Raw genomic sequence first — 24,683 nt, forward strand, 5'->3', positions numbered from 1 at the left:
ACGAACCATATAAGTACATAAGTAAGTGAGTTTCATCTTAACAGAAACACACCGACATAAAACTTTTCATATACTCATCAGGGAAGGTAATTACCTCCTATTAGAATAGAACCATGTTGTTCATGAGCAATTATCTACTGATAAGATAGTCATAAAAACATCAGAAATCTATACTCATAATTGAGTGGGAACAAAAATAGAAATATTGATGTGAACCGAAGTTTACCCGATACATTAGATATTGTCATGATTTCCATTCATTGTATCAGAATCGATATTGAGCTACATAGGCTCTTGATTATTCAAATAAAAAGTTGAAATCGAAAAACTTCGGAGGCGAAACGAGCGTGTAATGTGTCGTTCTCCTAAAGAGAACATATATACGAAAAATATGTAACTTTTAAGTTCATTTATGCTTTTGTTTGAAGGTGGTTGACAATGTTTCATGGTGCATTTTATTAGTTTGGACTTCCATTGTCTAGTATTATATAAATTGATTTGAAAACCCCGGAAAGGAAAATTAAAAATGAAAAGGTGAGCAGAAAAACTAACAATTATATTATGCAAAAAAACTGGAATTACAATGAAATGAAATACAAGTACCAACCAAAAAATCAAAAAAATGAGATATCAATACGAAATGAAAATTAAAAACATTATTAACAAACAATGAAAATTTCAAATTTGAAGATTCAAAGCCAAGTTAATTCACGACGTTTTGATTGTTAGTATGCACAGTAGTCTTCGCGTGATAACTGGACTTATTCCTGCATGTCGTTTTGAGTTCGTTCAGGTTGGAGCCCAGCTTCCTTACCCTTTTGGGCGACGTTTTGATTGTTAGTATCCACAGTCGTCTTCGCGTGATAACTGGATTTATTCCTGCACGTCGTCTTGAGTTCGTTCAGGGTCGAGCCCAGTTTCCTTACCCTTTTGGCTGATCTTTGTCAAAGAAGGACAAATGGGTTCATGACTGAACCCATTACGCCCTTCACGGGATACCCCTACCTGGCTGGGGTGGGATGGATGGAAGATGTGTTCCTCCTTTAACGGGGGACATGAGGGCCTCATTCGACAGAATGTCGAGTTCTTCTATATCGGGAGGGGTCGTCTACAGCAGAATCTATAACTTCCCTGACTAACGGATTTTCGTGAGTTTCCGCACCTTCAAAAACTCGCCTATTCCTCGTCTGAATGGACTGCCGAATGTAAGGCAGCCTCAAATCTCTGCGGATGGCTTCATTCCGCACGAACCAAGGAGCATTCACAATCATCCTCATTAACTTATTTGGTAATATCTCCAGAGTGGAGATATTGTACGTAGCCGCTTGTCCCCAGACGTCTGAAGCATACATGATGACAGGCTTGAACATCGTATTGTAGATGGTGATTTCATTCTTTAAGCTCATTTTTTATTTCCTATTGATCAGAGAGTACAGACTAGCTATTCGACCCTCGATCTTTGATTTAACGCACATAATGTGCGGGTTCCAAGTGAGCATACGGTCTATTAGAAGGCCGAAGTACTTTACCCGCGCTTGCCAGTAAATCTCCCTTCCAGAGATTCTCACTTTTCTGGCCGGAGAAGATAGCAATCTTCCCATGGTTATCGCCTGAGTCTTGTTCGGGTTCACTCGGATCTTCCAATCGGGGTACCAGCGCTCGAGGTCGTCCAATGCACGTTGCATGTAGACGCCGAAATCCCGACCCATGAAAGTTGAGAGGAGAGCCGTAACATCGGCGTATAGGGATATCTTCACACGCCCAGGCCTCGAAAGGTCACTGGTGTAAAGTGAGTACAGCGTCGGAGAGAGCACTGTGTTTAGCTCATGGATGGTATTTTCGAACAGCCTTAGAGCTTGTAACTCAGTGGAGTGTTCTCTCTTGAAATCGAATTGTTCACCAGGCAGAACATTTCGGTCCTCAATTTCTTCGTTGAGCCTTTGAAGAACAACTCTTTCAGCCAGCTTATCCGCCGACAAGAGTAGACTGATCGGGAGATAGTTCTGTGGGAACAGCGGTTTTTGACCCTATTTTGGGATCATGACAACGATCGCATGCTTCTACCTTCTGGGGAAGTGTCTGAGGGCCAAAGAACCCCGGAGCTTTTTTGGCCTTTGCGGCCTTGATGTATCCCTTCAGCTCCTCCACAGAAGCTGGACGGATGTTATCATCGGCATCTTCCATGAGGATACAGTGAACCCGGTCTTCCAACAGCATAAAACAGTTGATGTCGTCAGCGTCGTCAACATTAAGCTGGAATAGGATTTATTCCTCAGAGAACTGACTATTTACAGGTCACTCGAGTGGTTTCACATATCCCCTTTTCTCTCTCTCTCCGCTTCATCGGTTTCAGTGGAAGCTGACCGTTTGACGGGAATTTGTCGTGTACCGCTTGATTACTGGTTTCTTCTCGCTGTGTGTGTTTTTTGTGCTCAGCAATGCGAACTTTCAAAGGCTTCTTAGTTTCACCGATGTATGATTCTCCGCACTCGCAGGGTATCCGGTGAATGCAATTATTGGAATCGCAGTCCGCGTTTGGTGGCCTGGTTTTCGTGAGGGTGCTACGGATAGTGTTCCCAGATCTGAAGCAGGTTCTGATGTTATACTTGGACCCAATCTTTCTTATCCTTTCCGACAATCCTCTGATGTAGGGAAGTATAAGTACTGGTTGTGGCGGCTTCTCTTCCTCGTGGAACTCTTGCTGTCTTCTAGCTAAAGCCTGTTCCACTATCACTTTGGAGTAACAATTCCGTTGTACTTTTGATGATGCCAAGTACTTTTTCGAGATCTTCCTTTGTATTACAGAGCACGAAAGCACGGTCTAGTAGAGTCTTGATTATTTCTCTCTTAGTCGATTAATGGTGGTTGGATTCCCGGTTCAGATACTGTCTTGTGTGGATGGGTTTTCGATATGCAGATGTTTCCCATTTAGTGTCGGTTCTGTTCACCAATACGTTTAAGAATGACAATTCGTTATGGACTTCCTTTTTCATTGTCAAATTGATGGAAGGACTTACGTTGTTGATGTGATCTGCATCCCATGGTTCCATATTATGAAGGTGTCGTCCACGTATCTCAGCCAAACTGGGGACTCCTCATGGGCCTCTTCAATCGTCAGAGCTTCGAATCACTCCATATACATATATATATATATATATATATATATATATATATATATATATATATATATATATATATATATATATATATATATATATATATATGTATATGTATTATATATAAATATGTATATATATAAATATGTATATATATATATATATATATATATATATATATATATATATATATATATACATATATAACCGGTGAAAGTAGCGATCCCATTGGCAGTCTCTCATCTTGCGTAAAGAATTCGTCCTTCAGTTGGAAGTAGCAGTTTCGTACTCAGCATCCTAGTAATTCCATGATTACTTGAAGTGCATCGTCGACAGTGACGTTGGTGTAGAGGCTTTTCACGTCGAAACTGATCAGTTGATCCTGCTATTTGAGTTCGATTGCTCCTAGTAGTTCAAGGCAATTGATGGTGGAACAGGCTTTAGCTAGAAGACAGCAATAGTTCCACAAGGAAGAGAAGCCGCCACAACCAGTACTTGTACTCCCCTACATCAGAAGATTGTCGAAAAGAATAAGAAGGATTGGGTCTAATTATAATATCAGAACCTGTTTAAGATCTGAGAATACTATCCGTAGCAACCTCATCTCCGAAACAAAAAAGAGGTAAATTCCTTCAAATAGAAATTCTATCAGTCACTAAGAATAAATTGCCATTAGGATGTCTGATATTTGTATAAAATGCAATCAAGATCTCGGCGATAAATATGGTGTATGTGACAGTTGTCACTCTGTGCAATATCCGTCAGAACAATGCACAGGGTTAAGCTCATCGGAACTTCGAGCTGCAGTCTTTACGAAAAGAACATTGGTGTACTTCTGTCAGAAATGCTGAGTTCTCTTCAGCAATGTTCCGGCACTATTAAGAGAAATGAAAAGTTTCAAAACAGAAGTTACCTCTTTGAAAAGTGAGATGAATATCTTAAAAACAGAAGTTAAATCACATTATAACTGAAAAGATGGCTTTGAAAACTGAGATAAATGATCTTAGAAATGAAGTGGAGCAGATAAAGGTAAATGAAGTTAGTGAAACTACTCCAACCGAAAGTATCATTACGGAACTACTAGAGCGCCAAAGAAGAGAAGCTAATATCATGGTAGCTAATGTTAGAGAGGAGCAGGCAACAACCCCTTTGCAAAGAAAAGAAGAAGATGCAAATGTAATTAAGGAAATACTAAAGAAAGTCAGTGTCAATGTTAATCTTGACAACATTACAATATTTAGAGTTGGAAAAGTTATACCAAATAAAAATAGATTAATAAAAGTAGTTATGATGAACAAAAATGAAGCAATTAACATATTAGGAAATATAAAAATAATAGAAACGATATTCCACAGGGCATTAGAATATTTAGCGATCAGACCAAAAAACGAAAACATTATTACCTTAACGAAGATTCCCTCATTCTTTTTTTTTATCGAGATGGAGTAGTAGAAAGTCAAAAACTTTCTTTCTCAAACATTAGTCACTCATAAAAATATTTTATTTTATTTCTATACTTAGCTATCGATACTTTTTTTCTAAAGTATAGTTCTTGTAAATGGAGTATTGTAAATGAGATTTTACATATATAAGAACCCCTCCTGTATTTCGGGAAGATGAATGACACGTAATTATTTTATATATTTAAATTCCTATTCTTTGGAAATTAATAATGAAAAAATAATGAAATAGTACCTACCTGGGATTCATGTTAGACAACTATTTATCTTATGATGCACACTTCAAATACATAACTAAAAAAATATCAAAGAAACTTTACTTTTTTACTCGAATCTCTTATCACTTGTCAGTTTCTTCCAAGGTCATTATATATAACACAATCATTCAGCCTCATTTCGAATATTGTAGTACATTACTATATGGGTGTGATCAAAACAAAATTTCGATTTTACAAAAACTACAAAATGGTGGAATGAGAGTCATACCTATCAAAATGTAATCATTATACAAGCATAAAGTTTATGCTTGACGCATTACAATGGTTATTAATAAAAGAAAGGTTCTATAGATCAGCAATGATATTTATTTTTAAGACTGTTAATAATATGTCACCATCTTATTTTGATGAATTCATTACTTATTCTGATAGTACTCACAATTACGAGACAATACAAAGTTTTCTTTTTCACTTGTCAAGATGCAGATCAACCAGCTCAATGAGAATATTGTTTTATAGAGGTTTTAACCATTTTAATAAGCTGCCAAGAGACATAAAACAAAGCGAAAGTATTTATATATGTAAATCTAAACTAAACAACTATATTAAAACAAACCCAATTTTATAGGAAAAGACTGAATGATGCAGAATATCAGTAGTCTTAAATCTTAACATTTATCATCATGTATCAGTATGTTTTAAATTGTTAATATAGTCTTATCTAGTCAACTTTGAATTTTATTTCCTTCTCTATTTTATTTCTCAACATTGTTATGTTACAGTCATATGTATGACTCTAGTTATTAGTTAATATTATTGTTGTTCATGAAATTATTATTGTTTACTGATTTATTATTAGTACTATTGTATATTATTATTATTGTATGTATATTAGGATTTCCTAAATAAACATATTCATATATATATATATATATATATATATATATATATATATATATATACCGGGTGTCCCACATTTTATGTGACAGGCAATATCTGGTTTGTTGAAGGAGATACACAAAAATGTTTCATACAAAAGTTTTAGGAGTTCATGAGAGCTATATTTTGATATATATTTTAAATATACGGGGTGTTTGGTGGAGGTGCTACAGACCAAAATTCCATTTTTTAAAATAGAACGCCCTGTATATCATCACATATTCAGATGCTACGTTAAATTCTGATATCATTTCATGTTTGGTTTTTGAAATTCGGTTACGGCGTTGTTGAGTTATTGCTTAAAATGAAAAGTCTTGAGAACGACTATTATTTTTAAAAATATCTCATACAATTATTCTCTCTGCATCAGATCACATGAAAATTAGCCAAAATTTTGGGTGTTCGAAGTAATGGTTTCAATTTTGAGTTGTGGAATTCAGTCAGGAATCATTTTGAATATGAAACAATTGCGAAATTGAAAGAGGTGTATTGGAAAACAAATCTTTAATTAATAACAATGTAAATGATATAACTTGATATCATTTCATAAGAATGGTAGGTACCTAGAAATAAGTCATAAAAATTGTTCAAAGTGATGCCCATTAGATATTATACAGGCTTCGAAACGTCGAATCACTTCTCTCGTACAAGTCGCTCTTATAATATCAGGCGTAATATCACTGCACGCTAGTCGACTTTTCATTTTCAGATCATCCACATTGAAAGGGGGAGTAGTGAAAACAATACCTTTTAAATAACCCCATAGGAAAAAATCAAGCGGTGATAAATATGGGGAACGAGCTGGCCACCGAATTGGACCCTTATTACCTATCCATCTATTTGGGTACGTTCTATCCAGATATTCAGTAACAACCTGTGAATTGTGAGGAGGAGTACCATCTTGTTGCCACCAAATTCCTTGTCGTTCTGCTATGGGAATATCTTCCATCAACTGGATCAAATCATTTTCTAGAAAATGTAAATATCGCAATCCATTGAGATTTTCATTGAAAAAGTAAGGTCCTATGATGTGGCCATTGAACAATCCACACCATACATTAATACCCCAAGTAGTTTGAAAATTACTTTCGCGGACCCAGTGGGGATTTTCTTGAGACCAATACTGACTGTTATGTCGATTAACAACTCCATTATTATGGAATCGCGATTCATCGCTCCACAAAATTTGACTGAATATGTCATGTAATATTACCTGAATACAAGCAATGAATTCAAGTCGTCGTTCAAAGTCCGTGGGTTTCAAACCTTGTACCAACTGAATTTTGAATGGGTGGTATTTATTTTCTTTCAGAATTCTCTGTACATTAGATTTACTCACACCGACTTCTTCTGCAAGAGTACGGATAGAAACATGTGGATGAATAATAATATAAGCCAACACATTGATCTTTAAATCTTCAGTTCTAACAGATCTCGTATGATGACGATGCTTTATAGTAGAAGGAAATGACCCAGTTCGCAATTTTTCTACAACTCTCGAAAAAGTCATTCGTGACGGAATGGGTCTGTCTGGAAAACGTTCTTGGTATAGACGTTGTGCTTGACGGCAGTTTTTCTGACATTCCCCAAAAATTAACATATCAATGCAATCACTTGGACTAAACGCGAAAGGCATACTGGAGTTTTCGCACAAAGAACACAGTTACTGTTTTGCAAAGAATCACTGAATTGAACTGACAAGTAGATACAATTCAACAACATTTGTTACTATGGCATCAACAAGCATAAGCTACTTGATGAAATTGTGCAATATAAAGCAATTCACCCTCAAGTTAGTCACATTCTCAAGAATTTCAATATTATATTCAACTGATATCGATATCGAATCGTAGAGGTGAGAATAATGATTTGTATTCAGTAGTAGTCTAGTTCAATTTAATAAAAGATATAGACTGGATTCGTGTACGAGTAAATAAGTTTTTTTGAAACTTTATATTTAAGGAAAAGTGCAATAACTCAACAACGCCGTAACCGAATTTCAAAAACCAAACATGAAATGATATCAGAGTTTAACGTAGCATCTGAATATGTAATGATATACAGGGCGTTTTATTTTAAAAAATGGAATTTTGGTCTGTAGCACCTACACCAAACACCCTGTATAGCATCGTCATCATACGAGATCTGTTAGAACTGAAGATTTAGAGATCAATGTGTTTCTGTTTCTATCCGTACTCTTGAAGAAGAAGTCGGTGTGAGTAAATCTAATGTACAGAGAATTCTGAAAGAAAATAAATACCACCCATTCAAAATTCAGTTGGTACAAGGTTTGAAACCCACGGACTTTGAACGAAGACTTGAATTCATTGCTTGTATTCAGGTAATATTACATGAAAGTCCTAACATATTCAGTCAAATTTTGTGGAGCGATGAATCGCTCCACAAAATTTGCTATTGTTATTAATTAAAGATATGTTTTCGAATACACCTCTTTCAATTTCGCAATTGTTTCATATTCAAAATGATTCCTGACTGAATTCCACAACTCAAAATTGAAACCATTACTTCGAACACCCAAAATTTTGACTAATTTTCATGTGATCTGATGCAGAGAGAATAATTGTATGAGATATTTTTAAAAATAATAGTCGTTCTCAAGACTTTTCATTTTAAGCAATAACTCAACAACGCCGTAACCGAATTTCAAAAATCGAACATGAAATGATATCAGAATTTAACGTAGCATCTGAATATATAATGATATACAGGGCGTTCTATTTTAAAAAATGGAATTTTGGTCTGTAGCACCTACACCAAACACCCTGTATATTTAAAAATTATATCAAAATATAGCTCTCATGAACTCCTAAAACTTTTGTATGAAACATTTTTGAGTATCTCCTTCAACAAACCAGATATTGCCTGTCACATAAAATGTGGGACACCTGGTATATATATAAAATATATATATATATATATGATGCTAATATATATATATATATATATATATATATATATATATATATATATATATATATATATATATATATATATGATGCTAATGTTTATGATGTCTGATGGAAATTTACAGCTTTGTCAATAAGACCTATTTTTCTTTGGGCAATAAAGCATATTATTATTATTATTTTCACTTCAGATCAATCGTCTTTTAATCCGTTCATAGTTGAGGCAACATTCAAACGGTCATCATCTACCAAGAATGGTTCTCATTCTACGGTATTTCTCATTTCGATAAATAGAGTGAGTTAGCGACTAGTGAGTCAGCAATCTATTATGGTTATTATGCATATCATATCCATCCAAACTTCAACAGTTGATGTATTTCCATTCAGCGAGTTCACACATTTTTTCCTCGATTCAGGTTTGGTTTGTTTGTAAATATATTTTTGTTAGGCTCCATGTTGACTGAAATCGATTCCGTTCGCTAATACCAATGATATAGTTCTCGATCCTAAATTTGTCAAAATCATAGATAGTGCCTGCTGTCAAGAAGAAAACTTGAAGTTTTGAACACATCAGGTAATACAATTTGAGTAGCCCTTGTTTAATATCCTTTTGAACTAGTTTCAGTTCCCTATCTGAAAAAATTGTCGAAAACTTGTCGGTGTATTGAAACGAAATCGACAGTTGACACCTTTGAACTTTTCCATGATCAAGTGTAGCAAATTTGAAAATATTTCAATAGTCCTCCTATATTCTGCGCCTGCCAGTGATATGAGGATATAAACAATTGCATACAAAATGATATTATCCCATACAGAATACAAGCTTTTTCTTTGGTGCTCTATTTATCTTTTCATTCATGAAAAAATTTTTTTTGAAACTGAGAGAAAATTATTCATTTTGTAAAAAACTTACCATTTCATTTCTGATATAGCATCGGTGGAAATAGGAACTGAAAACAACAAAAAAATCATTAGAGACTTAAAAAAATATTGATTAGTATTCAGGGCCGTAGCGAAAAGAAATACCGGGGGGGGGAATCCAAATTATCCCAACCCACCCAGCAAAATTTACTAACTTTCGAAAAAATTAAAACCGAGGGATTAGTTACTACTATGATATATTGATTTTTTTACTTAGCTATCTAAAGATTGGCTGAATGCTTATGCCAGTTGGGGTGTGCACAAACAAAAATAAATTTTGGTAATGATAAAAAATAATAATGAAAATTATTCTACTTTGGATCAAGGTCCTTGGTCTTCCACCATATCCACCATGTATAGGAATATTCAATACAAATGAAAAGAAACAATTCTTGAATAATATTGTGATTATTGTTTTCTACTATTATTTTTTCAATTTTCACGGCCCGAAATTTCACAACTTTTCCAAGTCGAAAAAACAGCGAAAAGTTGGAAATTTTGAGAAATTGTCACGTCAAAATTTGTGGACTGTTCAGTAGTGTTCTCTTACTTGGGAGAATCTGAACTTTTTTAAAGTTTTCAAACAACTCAGAATTTCGAAGTATGGGATCTCCAAGTTATGCATGTTGGAAAATCCCAACCTTCTCCCGGTTCTTTCCCTTTTCTTTTTACCTCTCCCTTTATTTTCTCTCATTTTTATTTTTTTTATTTTCATTATTGTTTTTAATATTATTTTTTTCTTTCTTCACGGCCCAAAATTTCCCAACTTTTTCCCAAGTCGAAAAAGCAGGAGGGGAGGCTCCCCTCGTCACTCCCATGACGACGGCCCTGCTTGTATTGTTTCCACTTTTCAATCATTATATTTCAATAATATAATGAATATTTTAATAAAAATGAGATTGGGTAACATAACTGTGCAAAAAAACCGATGAAATCAAAATTTCTAGCAATTTGAACCTTTGTGAATATAAAAATAGTGATCCGATCGCAAAATCAGTTCATTTTCTTCGAATATATTATATAGCATATTTTAGCAATATTCCAAATCGTATAAATAGCATTCATGCGATTTCGTAATCATTCAGAACATCTGATGATGCCGATTTGATTCAAAATGAGAATACAAAAAATTTTACAGTTCGAAAGTCACAACAGTGTTCAGATGATTCAACTGTGGGCCAGAAGTTTCATATATACTTTTCATTTCGCAAACGTGTTGTTCAATTTCTTCACAAGCAACACACGTATTGTAGCAATATTTTGAGGGATATGAACCTAATTTTCCAACCTGGTTCGTCCCACAACTGAATACTCAGATCATCCTAAGAGGTAAAATTGTCGTCGTTCCTAATTGATTCGTGTATCATGACCGATTTGAACAGTTGATAATTTTAAGTTACTATGTGATGATGACAATTCTTCTCCAATAAGTGAAGTCGTACCCCTTAAGGAAATATTACTGAAACAATAAGTGCAATTGAAATAAAACAAAATCTACTGCAATTACCGAATCTTCATTTAGTTACCTCTCAACTAAGAATCATAAAAACATAAACTTATATTTATCAAAACAGGTATTTTAGCGCTTTTCAAAAATGTGCCATGGGTACGATTAAGGCGCCTAATTGCCTAACTTGTACCTCCTACAGCCTTAGTCGTACTCAGAAAACATTTTTTGTCAACATTAAATGAACTTTAATTAATAATCCTTTATAAACAGAGATCACAAGAATAACTGAAAATTACAATCAGACAAAGAATAACTTTTTTTGGTTAATAATGGTTTCCAAATTTGAAACTGAATTATTAACTAAAAAACACAGAAAATCAAATCATATTATAATCTTCGAAAAACAAAACAACAAAACAAATATGAAATTATAGTCTCTCAAAAATAGTAGTTATTACTTAAAAAACTATTATGATTGAATACAGATATCACAAACATATTTCCTTATTTTGTTTCCAACACCGGCACATAGATCATGTATCCAACCTTTACATTTCATACACTAGATCATTTTTACATGATCATCCTCAGATATTTTACATACCCATGATTCTTTAGCTTTTTTGTTTTTCTGCTTCTTGCTTGATCTATCTGTATTCCTTCTTTCCATAAAATTTTGTCCTTTTTCAGTTTTAACTCTTTTTGAATCTAGAACAGGCTGTTTTCTTTTTGTTGGTGTTTTCCGTGTTAGGAATCACACGTTAAAAGGTAAGACCTCGTTAATCCACAGAGCTATTTGAAATACACCTGTTATCCGCTCGAAGAACATATGCGGATTCTATAAGTTTTCAAATTATCTCATGTGCTTCTCTGGTGAATCATTCCATTTCATAGCGTGATCACCAAATGATGTTAGAATATGCTCCACAATCCCCGATCCTGTTATCTGTGTTCTCCTAACTCATTCACGATGTTCATTGTCTCTCACATCTAGGGGTCTTGAAATTTCCCCTATATAACATCTTCCACAGAAACAAGGTATATTGTTTCAATATTTCTTAGAAATTGAGAGTCCAAACTTCTAATATCTACTAAGAAATATCATACTGGTTGTGTACCTAGGTATACATAGTATTCACAAATGCAAATGAAAATATATAAAAGTTCCATTTCACTAAGAGCATTGACGATGAGATGGAGTGCGAAATAATATAATTATTCCACACTGATATGATATTTTGTGTGTGCAATGGCTTTCATCATCGAATTTCATTTTCTTCCAGTGTGAAAAAGTGTTTCAATTCATAGGACGCTTTCGGATATTGTATCGACAACGAGTTTATCGAACATCAAATCTTGGTGCTCTAAATAAATTGATGAAATAGAACGAAATATGTCTGAAATATTCAAGAGCCGTGGAAAAACCCATGTTCCTAGATGAAAATATCAGAGGAATATTTTGAGAATTGAATGTTTCTGAGGATTATCTGTTGATTATTGTTGATTATTGATAATTATTCTTTGCCTTGAAAAAAGAACCTACGGTTCTCCATGGAGTAAAAACGTCGGAAATTTGTTTTGAGAAACGATGTTTTTTTTCGACAAAAGATATGAACCATCAAAAATGATACCCATTTTCAAAACAGATCGAATAGTGAATATTACTGGAGTTTTATCCCAATAACAAACCTTCATTTCAACACCTCGACACGTGTTTCGATCACCAAGTGATCATCTTCAAAAGGAAGATTTCAAAGTTTAATATTTCTCTGTTGGAATAACGGTTTGGTGTTAGGATAAAACTCCAGTAATATTTATCACTACACCAAAGGTTCCAAACAGTGCATCACAAGTATAGTCCGTTCATAATTTGTTGATAGCTCACTGCAAGTTTGACCCTCATTAGAGAACTGAAATACAGAGAGGACAGCTAATATAATATAATAACAAAAACCAAACTAAAACTGGCAGTTTAAGATGTTTTCGACTAACCCACCTTGTATCTGAAGAAATACAATACAGCTATAAAACTTTTAATCCGATTATGTAGGTATTTTGAGTGGAAATGAGTGACCAGTGTCGTAGAGTATATGATTAAAACATTAGTTACTTTAAATAAATAAATATATTAATATTCTTAAACTGTAGGTACTGTAAACTGTATTTTTATTTTAAAAAAATTTCTTTATTTTATTCAAAAATAGTTACTTGCAATTTGTAAAAGATACATTTATTTAATTAATACCTATTTTTAAATGATATAAACTACGATTACTCACAAAACTATTCAAATTCAAAATAAACAGGATCATCTTCGGAATCCGAGTCGTCTTGCAGGTTAATAATTAGCGGTTGTGTCTCTACAGTCGCATCAATTATATTGTCAAGATCCCACATTTTTTGTTCTTCTTCTATTGCATGTCTTACTGCATCTCGCCAATTTTGTTCTGTAATATGTTGTAAAGACTCATATAACAATTCACGTACAGCTTGTATTTTATATGACGTATTTTTTCTAGCCACATAGCTTTTCATTTGTGCCCAAATGAGTTCAATTGGATTTAATTCGCAGTGATAGGGTGAAAGTCTAAGGACTGTGATGTTTCGTTTTTCCGCCATTTTGTCAACCACGTATTTCTTGAACTTAGATTTGTGTTGCCGGGCAATTTTTAAAAGTTCTGCTTTAACCATTCCATCTTCGTAAGGCAGGGACTTATTCCGCAGCCAGTCAATGATACCCTGTTTCTTCCACGCAGTCGTTGGAAGTCTTTCAACTAATCGTGAATGATAAGGTGCATTATCTAATACTATAATTGAGTTTGGTGGTATATGTTCAATCATCTGCTCAAAATACTTTTCGAAAACATCAGCTGTCATCTCCTCGTGATAGTCTTTTGTGCTTTTGGATTCAAATTCCAACAAACCATGCTTAGCAAATCCTTTTTCACCGCCAATGTGAGAAACTATTAATCTACTGCCTTTACCAGAAGGTGGGGAAATACCAATAGACCAACCTTCCATAAAGGCTTGCCTGGAGCTTGATATATTTTTATCTGTCCAAATTTTTGTGAGAGTATGACCTGCGTTTACCCACGTTTCGTCCTGATAGTAAATTGGCCTTCCTTCAGCCCGAAATTTTCGTATAGATCTTAGATACTTTCTTCTCCGGTCAATCAAAAGTGATTTTCGGTCTGATTTCTCCCACCGGAAATTTAATTCTTTTAAAACTTGCCACAATTTGGTTCGTCCGACATGAGGCAAATCCGGGTCGTCTGTAACTTCTTGTAAAATTTTGTTTAAGTTAGGTATTTCTTTTTTGTAAAAAAATTCGTGAATTTTCCTTCGAATACCATTTTTGGTAAATTCATCAATTTCAATAGATTTTCTCCCCCTCTTTAAGTATTCGTTTATATTTGGGTTAGCTATACCTTTTTTTTTTCTTTCTGATAGGAACCTATATATTGTTGACTCCCCTACGCCCGTCATGTTGGCACAACTCTTGATTATGTTCTGAACAGTGTTTGTGGGATTCTGAGAAACCAGAGCATCGTGAACGTTCAAAACAATAGTCTTCTCTCTTGGTGAATAGACAGACTTACTGACTGTACGCAACAGTACCGGTGTAAAACTTGATGATGTTGATGATGATGACAAAGCCATCGCAAGCAATCAAACAAAACAAGCAGGAACGAAAGGTACGTATATGTTTGTAGGAATATGAAAAAAAGTTACTCACGCACTGCACAAAATTCGCAAAATAAATATTAGAGACGTTAATTACTGCCGTAAACGCCGAAACACCAACGAGCCGTAAATTAAATGCTATTAAAAAATGTACTAAACCAAAAATTATTTTCGTTCGTAACAACTTCACCCTTTCAAGGCAAGTTTCGAATATAAACTGAAGCTTTATATTCAATGAATAAACACCTCAGGAACCTCCGCCTATGATTTTACGAGTTTTACGACCGTTTTATGACTTGGGCCCTCATTTTGTGCTATCGACAAATTATGAACGGACTATAGATAAAATATTGGTAAAAGTATGAAAAATATATCTGATAAATTTATCCTCAATTTTCACCCCGATTGATAACTGTATACTTTCATGGATGTTTATATAATCCGATAACGTTAAACATTGCTTGAAATTCATTCAATCGTTCTCATCGAAGTATTGTAAACTCACAACTCCTGAAGAAAAAACTGGCAAAAACTCATACCTTTTCTTTGAAACCTTTAACGAGAAGAAACTTCTAATTCAGGTATTTCCGATTTCCCTTTTATAAACGTGACTGTTTGTTTCAATATGTATTTTCACCCCAAACATAAATCAAATATTTCAAAAATATTATTTCATATTCGATATTTATTTGAAAAGCATACAAAGTTTCACACCACACCATCAATGAAAGAAGTTATTCGAAAATCAATAAATCAATAGATTATCTCCTGAAGTGTAATGAAGGGCAAACTGAAAAGTTCACCCCAAAAAGTAGCTGCGTAATATAAACCACTGAAGAGTCCAATTAGTCGGTAATTTGCCGGTTTTATAAAATTTGCCTACAAATTAGAAAAATCCGTTAAAAAAAATAAGTATTTACACTTGGCTTTCTTCAGTGGTCGACGTTTCGGAAAACAATATTTTTCCGTTTTCAAAGCATGGAATTCACTTTAGAACTTTCGCCTCAAATTGTAACATACGCCAGATGTGATATGCGATAGTCTACATGAATACATTCACTGAATTTTTTTAAGAATTCAGTTAAGGTTCATATTTCCGTTTTCAACATCTCTTCTTAGAAATGGTAACAAGGTACGATCCATTTCCACAGAACTATTTGGAATATATTCGTTGCCTGCTAAAAGAATATATGCGGATCCTTTGAGTTTTAAAATTGTTTCGTGAGTTTCTATGGTGGTAATTTTCATTTTGCTCCATTCTGTAGAAACTATCGTCAATCTCAGCATTTTCTGATAAGTATTTATACATATAATATTACATGTGATTCGAGAAGAAACATTCATTTACTGTCAACTAATATAATACCTTTTGTTCACGTTTCTGGTACATTTGAAAAATGAAACTTACAATTCAAATAAATGATAATCTATGTGATGTCTATTGATGAGTCATCAAAAATGACTTGATTGAATATGAAAAAAGTTCAAAATTATTTCACAACAAAACTTTTCATAAAAACTACAGATAATTTGAAGTACTTTGATGTAAATTCTATTAGAGTAGAAATGCATATACTATCATTTAAATAATCCGAAACAAGCTAGATCTGAAAAGTATTTTTATGTTGATCGAAAAGAATATTTAATTGAAATTTGATTGGTTTACAAGTATCGTTGTGAGTGAATGTTGGCAATAAATGCTGTAATCGAATAGTATCAGCTGTGATATTTTTTGCAAGATGTGAAAAAAACTCTAATTTTATAAGATAATTTGCATTGAAATTGCAATAGAACCTGAAGAACAGCATTTGAACATTTCATCAGTTCGGACTTCCATTGTCTAATATAATATAAATTGATTTGAAATCCCTGAAATAATCTGTAAAAAATTAAACAGATTAAACGAAAAAATAACAATTTTATTAAACAAAAAATTGAAATTACAAAGAAATAACATACAAGCAACGATAAAAAAAAATAAAAAATAAAAATATTAATATAAGCTGAAAATTAAAAAAATAAAAATATTATTATCTGAAATGGAAATTGAAAATTGAAATATTCCAAACCAAGTTACGTCACGACATTTCGATTGTTAGTATCACCCGAAAACACGTGTTTCGGTGGATACTAACAATCGAAACGTCGTGACGTAGAGTTATCACTCGCAGACGATTGTGGATGAGTAACTTTCGACTTAATGGAAAATACGTTCGAAACAAATTCTTTTATATGAACGCTGAATTATACGAAAAACACTTTTCTCTATTCCGTTTGTATCTCAACATTCGTATTGGATCGAAACAGATCACATTCAAGGGATTCCTACAAAATATAATTAATGAAAGAAGTAAAATTTCATTGACATGGAATACTGTCATCCTCACTGCTGTACATTTCATGTTTCGCAGTAAAACACTTGCCTTATCGGCTTTTCAGTAGCAAATACGGATAACATTATAAGAAAAAACACTCAATTCGTCCATAATTACTTTTCAAGTGTATATAATGTAATAAAAACAAAAAAATATTTCGGAAGGTTCTAGATAATAGTCACCACACCACTCTCCTTAGATTAGATTGAAAAAAATTTATAAAGTCGTTGGGCGTAGTATTTACATATTTACCCAGGTTACGCTACGCCTAACGATTTTATTTTTTTATCTGATCAGTATCGTAGATTGCTGTTTGAGCAAGTCAATTTCCATTTCTGAGAATACATTTACTCACATGGAATGTTCCACCACTCAAAGTTTCTGTTAGGCAAATTGCAACCAATAATAATATGAGTTATAAAAATAACTACAGAGCTGTACGAAACTCAAAGACTACATATTTAACTCGAAAACAGTGTTATGAGGAGATGATCCTACAGCAATATTGAATTCTGTAAGAAAACGATGAGAAAATTAGACCAGAATAGGCGGGTTGGCTGTCCTTGTTCATCTTTCACTGCCTGAACTACTGTGCATGCTGTTTTCGGCGAGTGCATTAGTTTGGGATGTGGCGGTTGAGCAAACCGGCCATCGGATGCCTGCTTCCACGTAGCCCCGCTGAATACGGGAATGACAGAATCACTTGTGGTTATGTTATTCCCTAACTGAATGACATCCCAACAATGGCCTAATCCTAAGGTGTGAGTATCCATGCCGAGAGGATGAATAACACTGAGCCTATCAGCTGTCTTTACGGAACCTTCGAGATACCAGGCACCCTCTCGTCGAAGCATCGACTTGTCACCGTAATGCAGGGCTCTGTCATGATTGACCTTCTTTTCCTAACTACTCGTGTGACTTTTATGGACAGAGTAAACTTAAATTTTTTTTCCGACACTTAGTCTATAGAGGAGATGGATGTCGAGCTTACGACTCCAACTGACCTTCTTGTAAACTTATATCAGAAGCGAGTCTACAGAGGAGATGGATTTCGAGTTTACGACTCCGAATGACCTCCCTGTAAGTTTAGTTCAGGAGCGAGTCTACAGAGGAGATGGATGTTGAGTTAACGACTCCAACTGACCTCCCTGTAAATTTAATTCAGGAGCGAGTCTTCAGAGGAGATGGATGTCGAGTTTACGACTCCCATTGACCTCCCTGTAAGTTTAGTTCAGGAGCGAGTCTACAGAGGAGATGGATGTTGAGTTACCGACTCCAACTGACCTCCCTGTAAATTTAATTCAGGAGCAAGTCTACAGAGGAGATGGATGTCGAGTTTACGAGTCCAACTGACCTCCCTGTAAATTCAGTTCAGGAACGCATCTAGAGAGGAGACTGATGTCGAGTTTACAACTTCAACTGACCTTTCTGTAAATTTAGTTCAGGAGCGAGTCTACAGAGGAGATGGATGTCGAGTTTACAACTTCAACTGACCTCCCTGTAAATTTAATTCAGGAGCGGGTCTACAGAGGAGATGAATGTCGAGTTCACGACTCTAATTGACCTCCCTGTGAGTTTAGTTCAGGAGCGAGTCTACAGAGGAGATGGATGTCGAGTTAACGACTCCAACTGACCTCCCTGTAAATTTATTTCAGGAACGAGTCTACAGATCAGATGGATGTCGAGTTTACAACTTCAACTGACCTTTCTGTAAATTTAGTTCAGGAGCGAGTCTACAGAGGAGATGGATGTTGAGTTAACAATTCCAACTGACCTCCCTGTAAATTTAATTCAGGAGCGAGTCTACAGAGGAGATGGATGTCGAGTTTATGAGTCCAACTGACCTCCCTGTAAATTTAGTTCTGAAACGAGTCTACAGAGGAGATGGATGTCGAGTTTACAACTTCTCAACTGACCTTTCTGTAAATTTAGTTCAGGAGCGAGTCTACAGAGGAGATGGATGTTGAGTTAACAACTCCAACTGACCTCCCTGTAAATTTATTTCAGGAACGAGTCTACAGATCAGATGGATGTCGAATTTACAACTTCAACTGACCTTTCTGTAAATTTAGTTCAGGAGCGAGTCTACAGAGGGGATGGATGTTGAGTTAACAACTCCAACTGACCTCCCTGTAAATTTAATTCAGGAGCGAGTCTACAGAGGAGATGGATGTCGAATTTATGAGTCCAACTGACCTCCCTGTAAATTTAGTTCTGGAACGAGTCTACAGAGGAGATGGATGTCGAGTTTACAACTTCAACTGACCTTTCTGTGAATTTAGTTCAGGAGCGAGTCTACAGAGGAGATGGATGTTGAGTTAACAACTCCAACTGACCTCCCTGTAAATTAAATTCAGGAGCGAGTCTACAGAGGAGATGGATGTCGAGTTTATGAGTCCAACTGACCTCCCTGTGAATTTAGTTCTGAAACGAGTCTACAGAGGAGATGGATGTCGAGTTTACAACTTCAACTGACCTTTCTGTAAATTTAGTTCAGGAGCGAGTCTACAGATCAGATGGATGTTGAGTTTACGAGTCCAACTGACCACCCTGTGAATTTAGTTCAGGAACGAGTCTACAGAGGAGATGGATGTCGAGTTTACGACTCCAACTGACCTCCCTGTGAAATTAGTTCAGGAACGAGTCTACAGAGGAGATGAATGTCGAGTTAACGACTCCAACTGACCTCCCTGTAAATTTATTTCAGGAACGAGTCTACAGATCAGATGGATGTCGAGTTTACAACTTCAACTGACCTTTCTGTAAATTTAGTTCAGGAGCGAGTCTACAGAGGAGATGGATGTTGAGTTAACAATTCCAACTGACCTCCCTGTAAATTTAATTCAGGAGCGAGTCTACAGAGGAGATGGATGTCGAGTTTATGAGTCCAACTGACCTCCCTGTAAATTTAGTTCTGAAACGAGTCTACAGAGGAGATGGATGTCGAGTTTACAACTTCTCAACTGACCTTTCTGTAAATTTAGTTCAGGAGCGAGTCTACAGAGGAGATGGATGTTGAGTTAACAACTCCAACTGACCTCCCTGTAAATTTAATTCAGGAGCGAGTCTACAGAGGAGATGGATGTCGAGTTTATGAGTCCAACTGACCTCCCTGTAAATTTAGTTCTGAAACGAGTCTACAGAGGAGATGGATGTCGAGTTTACAACTTCTCAACTGACCTTTCTGTAAATTTAGTTCAGGAGCGAGTCTACAGAGGAGATGGATGTTGAGTTAACAACTCCAACTGACCTCCCTGTAAATTTATTTCAGGAACGAGTCTACAGATCAGATGGATGTCGAGTTTATAACTTCAACTGACCTTTCTGTAAATTTAGTTCAGGAGCGAGTCTACAGAGGAGATGGATGTTGAGTTAACAACTCCAACTGACCTCCCTGTAAATTTAATTCAGGAGCGAGTCTACAGAGGAGACGGATGTCGAATTTATGAGTCCAACTGACCTCCCTGTAAATTTAGTTCTGGAACGAGTCTACAGAGGAGATGGATGTCGAGTTTACAACTTCAACTGACCTTTCTGTAAATTTAGTTCAGGAGCGAGTCTACAGAGGAGATGGATGTTGAGTTAACAACTCCAACTGACCTCCCTGTAAATTTATTTCAGGAGCGAGTCTACAGAGGAGATGGATGTCGAGTTTATGAGTCCAACTGACCTCCCTGTAAATTTAGTTCTGAAACGAGTCTACAGAGGAGATGGATGTCGGAGTTTACAACTTCAACTGACCTTTCTGTGAATTTAGTTCAGGAGCGAGTCTACAGATCAGATGGATGTTGAGTTTACGAGTCCAACTGACCACCCTGTGAATTTAGTTCAGGAACGAGTCTACAGAGGAGATGGATGTCGAGTTCACAACTTCAACTGACCTTTCTGTAAATTTAGTTCAGGAGCGAGTCTACAGAGGAGATGGATGTTGAGTTTACGAGTCCAACTGACCTCCCTGTGAATTTAGTGCACGAGCGAGAGCTGCGGCATACGCAGAGTCTGTCTCAGGTGGGAAACAAACCCTTCATGAGCAGGTTAGCAAACATTTGCACTCAAGTGATGATTCATCAAAACCAGAGGCGAAAAAGCAGTGCACGGCTGAATCTAAGGCATCGTCAGGTGTAGCTGACGTGCAAAAACCATCATATGGGAAGGTTGTCGTGAGTATCAAGGTGTGAATCTTGCAACTTGACTATCCGACTACCTCATTAACAGAGCATATTCTTTGTGCCTGCCCCGCTGGGGACCGAATCAGGTCTTTAGAGTTCGGCAGAGCCGTACTCTTACCATCTGACCTAAAAGACCACTCAAAATACAAACTAATTGGCTTCGTTAAGAAGCTGGGTTTATTTGGTCGAGTGTGAATATGTGTGAGTCACAATAAACCCTTGCAGGTTGCGGTGGAGGATCGAACAGACCCACTCACTTTGGACCTAACCTAATCTAACCTAGACCAAACAAATTCATTGCCAACTCGTATGCCGATGAAACTAATTTCACCCTTTACGACCATGTCAGAATCATATATTCTGATCTAGGGAAAATTCTCACCGATTACGAGCATTACATACTCAGAGTCCAGAAAAAATCAGTATCTGGGACGGAATTACCGGATGATATCCTATGATGATTTGAATCTGGACTTTATTGAGAGTCCGCGATGGTATTATATGTCTATCTCCTAGTAATAATTCACAATAACGATTTCAAATCCTCCAGCATTCTTCCTCATCCAATCAAGTAACTCAAGTACATTGTGACCCTTCACAGCATATAATTTTAATGAATATTACAGATTTGAAATGCACTGATGTAGCGGTTGCGGTGGTGCCAGATGGTGGCAGGTACCGCCTATAAATAACGCGTAAAAGACCGCGCTTCAGTACCATCATTTCACCCGTGCATAGCCGAGACGGCTCGCTAGTCAGTAATAAAGTATAGTTTTGGCTGATGATCTTAGAATTCCCGTCTTTCAATTCAAACATCAACCGCCAATGCACGTTTTCAGGAACAAGATCTAGATCTATTTTCTACACTTCAAAACAGACCTGGGAAGAATTGCAGAAATGGAGTTGGTGAAACATCAAAGGCGTATCAGAAACTTAGAGTGCTCTTTGGAATAAAAAACCTATGCTTCAGTAACTTTCAAGTTTTCGTAAAGTATTTGGTATCTGATCTTGACATAATTATTCAGTTCTCATTCTGTTCTGATCAATTGAATCACGTCTCTAACTGAAGGTATCTAGTTAATACTCTAATTAATTTCTGGTGGGCATTTACTCGAAACATGTTAATCAATTCGTTACCTATTATGTGAAGTGTATGCCATTAAGTCGACAACATAAGGTTCATTATTAGCTGAATATTCAATAACCTAGTCATGCCTGAAATTGATTTCACGGATAAATTGATATCTGTTTGTGAAGTGGATCACACTTTCGATATTGAGTACAATCGCTCCATTGTAATTGGAAATGGTTTTGCTTCTCTTTGAATATATTGAGCTACTACGAAATCTTCTCAAGAGATGCAAATTGATTTTTGTTCAATGTCTTTCAGGGAACTTGACCATTCATGTGATCATTTCCATACAAATTATTTTCTCAATTGAACCGAATACATGAAGGTCAATGACAGTACCTACAGTGAGTGGAGTATTGAATTTTGAATTCAATAATGCTGACTCGCGAGCTCATCTTAGAGAGACTTGAAAATTCAAATACTTTCGCGTAAGTGTTTTTGGAGTTGTAAACCGTAAATTTTCAAACCAACAATGATTGTATGGAAGTTGTTATCATAACTGGTTTCGAGTCATTTAATGTGAGTGTTTTGATGAGAATGGATAATCTAGCTGTCATCAAATATTTGTTTTTGAAAGGCAATATGTCTTCATAAATCAAAGATGAGTTGGAGTATGTGTATGGAGACTGCATCATCATTTACTACAGTGAAATTTTGGGCAGCTGAATTTAAATGTGGCCGTAAGAGCTTGGGAGATGACATTCGGGACATTCAAAAACTGGAACTACTAACGAAAACATCGCCAAAGTTTATTAATTGCCGAATTGAAGTGAGAGATAGCAGAGGGGTTATGAATATGTCGAAAGAACGTGTTTGTCACATATTAAATCAACATTTAGGCATAAAAAAGCTGTCAGCGCGTTGGGTGCCGCGTTTGCTCAGGTTAGACTAAAAACTTTTCCGAATAGACATTCTCAATGCTCTGTTGGCGCAGTTGAGGCGTAATGAATCCAAGTTTTGGCACCGAATAATTACTGTAGATGAAACTTGGATACACAAGCATACGCTTGAAACAAAAATATAGTGCAAATAGAAGACTGCAAAGGGGGAACCGGCTTCAAAAAAAACAAAGGCCGTTTTTTTGTCTGGGAAAGTAATGGCGACTGTTTTATGGGATATTAAAAAAAAACATTACAGGAGCAAACTACGCATCATTAATTGACAAGCTGAAGGCAGAACTTGAGTAGAAACGGCAACATTTACAGAAAAAAAATCCTCTTTCACCAAGATAACGCTCGGTCTCACACCTTAACGGTTGTCATGGCGAAAATCTACGAATCACGGTTTGAACTGTTCAACCATCCACCTAACTCATCTGATCCAGCCTCAATTGAGTTATTTTTGTTCCCTCATTTGAAAATTGCCCTCGGAATTCGAAGATTTTCGTCAAATGAAAAGGCAATCAATCACCTTCGTGAATAATTATTTTGCAGAGGGAAACGCCGAGTACTATTTGGACGGATTACAGAGACGGGAGCATCGCTGGAGAATTGTATAGAGTTAAAAGGAGACCATTTTGAAAAAATACAAAAAAACTAGAAAACTGTTTTGTAGTTTTGTCAGGTCGGATACTTTTCAGATCACCCTCGTATTCATTGCTAGGGGATGAACTGAAGGTATAGGAACCTGACTGGGATTTACCCGCGTGACTTTGAAATCTTTATGTGCCATTGAAATTATATAAAATTACAATTATTCAATCTAATTCAGCAAATAGATCGGTTTGTTGTTCATAAAAGGTATAACCTTGTGCATGAGCAAGTTAACTAATCTATCAGTGAACGTTGTAAAATTGGAAATATAAAATTTTCAATGTTGAACTGTGAAATATGTGTATATAATAATATAATAATAATGTTTTATTCGTACTATTTCACTACATATCTCAATTCTACCAATCATTAAATGAACAAAACAGAAAAAACCACAAGGAAATGAATCCGTGCGTGGCTTGAAATCTTTGTCCGGACATTAAATATGAACAATCATCTGAAATACAAATGTTTTCCAGGTCTGTTTGAATATAACAGGATGTAAATCTAAACGATTTAATAACAAACCAAATGAATCTTCGTTCAAACATCTAACATGAACATCATTTAAATACAAATATTCTCCAATTTTGTTTAAGTATGAAAAAATACAAATCTAAAAATTATCATTACTAGAAGATTCAAAATTCAAACCAAAGACTAAACAATTTAAAGTGGAATACAATTGTGAAAGCTTTTGTCAACTCATATTTCTAAAATATTAAATTTCATATCAGATTAAAGGAAAATTTTGGCACTA

General features: G+C 35.5%; 1 protein-coding gene across 1 annotated transcript in view; it reads right to left on the reverse strand.

Moving 5' to 3' along the window:
- Oamb (Octopamine receptor in mushroom bodies) overlaps nucleotides 1-24,683 on the reverse strand; it is a 692,882-nt gene that overhangs the window by 561,769 nt on the left and 106,430 nt on the right. Inside the window, exon 2 of the mRNA XM_074172398.1 lies at nucleotides 9,574-9,610. The gene's annotated coding sequence lies outside the window, so the exon portion shown is untranslated. The remainder of the gene's footprint in view (nucleotides 1-9,573; nucleotides 9,611-24,683) is intronic.

The sequence above is a fragment of the Leptinotarsa decemlineata genome, unplaced genomic scaffold (genome assembly GCF_025532065.1).
Source record: "Leptinotarsa decemlineata unplaced genomic scaffold, Ldec_3_MD MMD2_tig00000090_RagTag_RagTag, whole genome shotgun sequence".
Taxonomy (NCBI): Eukaryota; Metazoa; Arthropoda; class Insecta; order Coleoptera; family Chrysomelidae; genus Leptinotarsa; species Leptinotarsa decemlineata.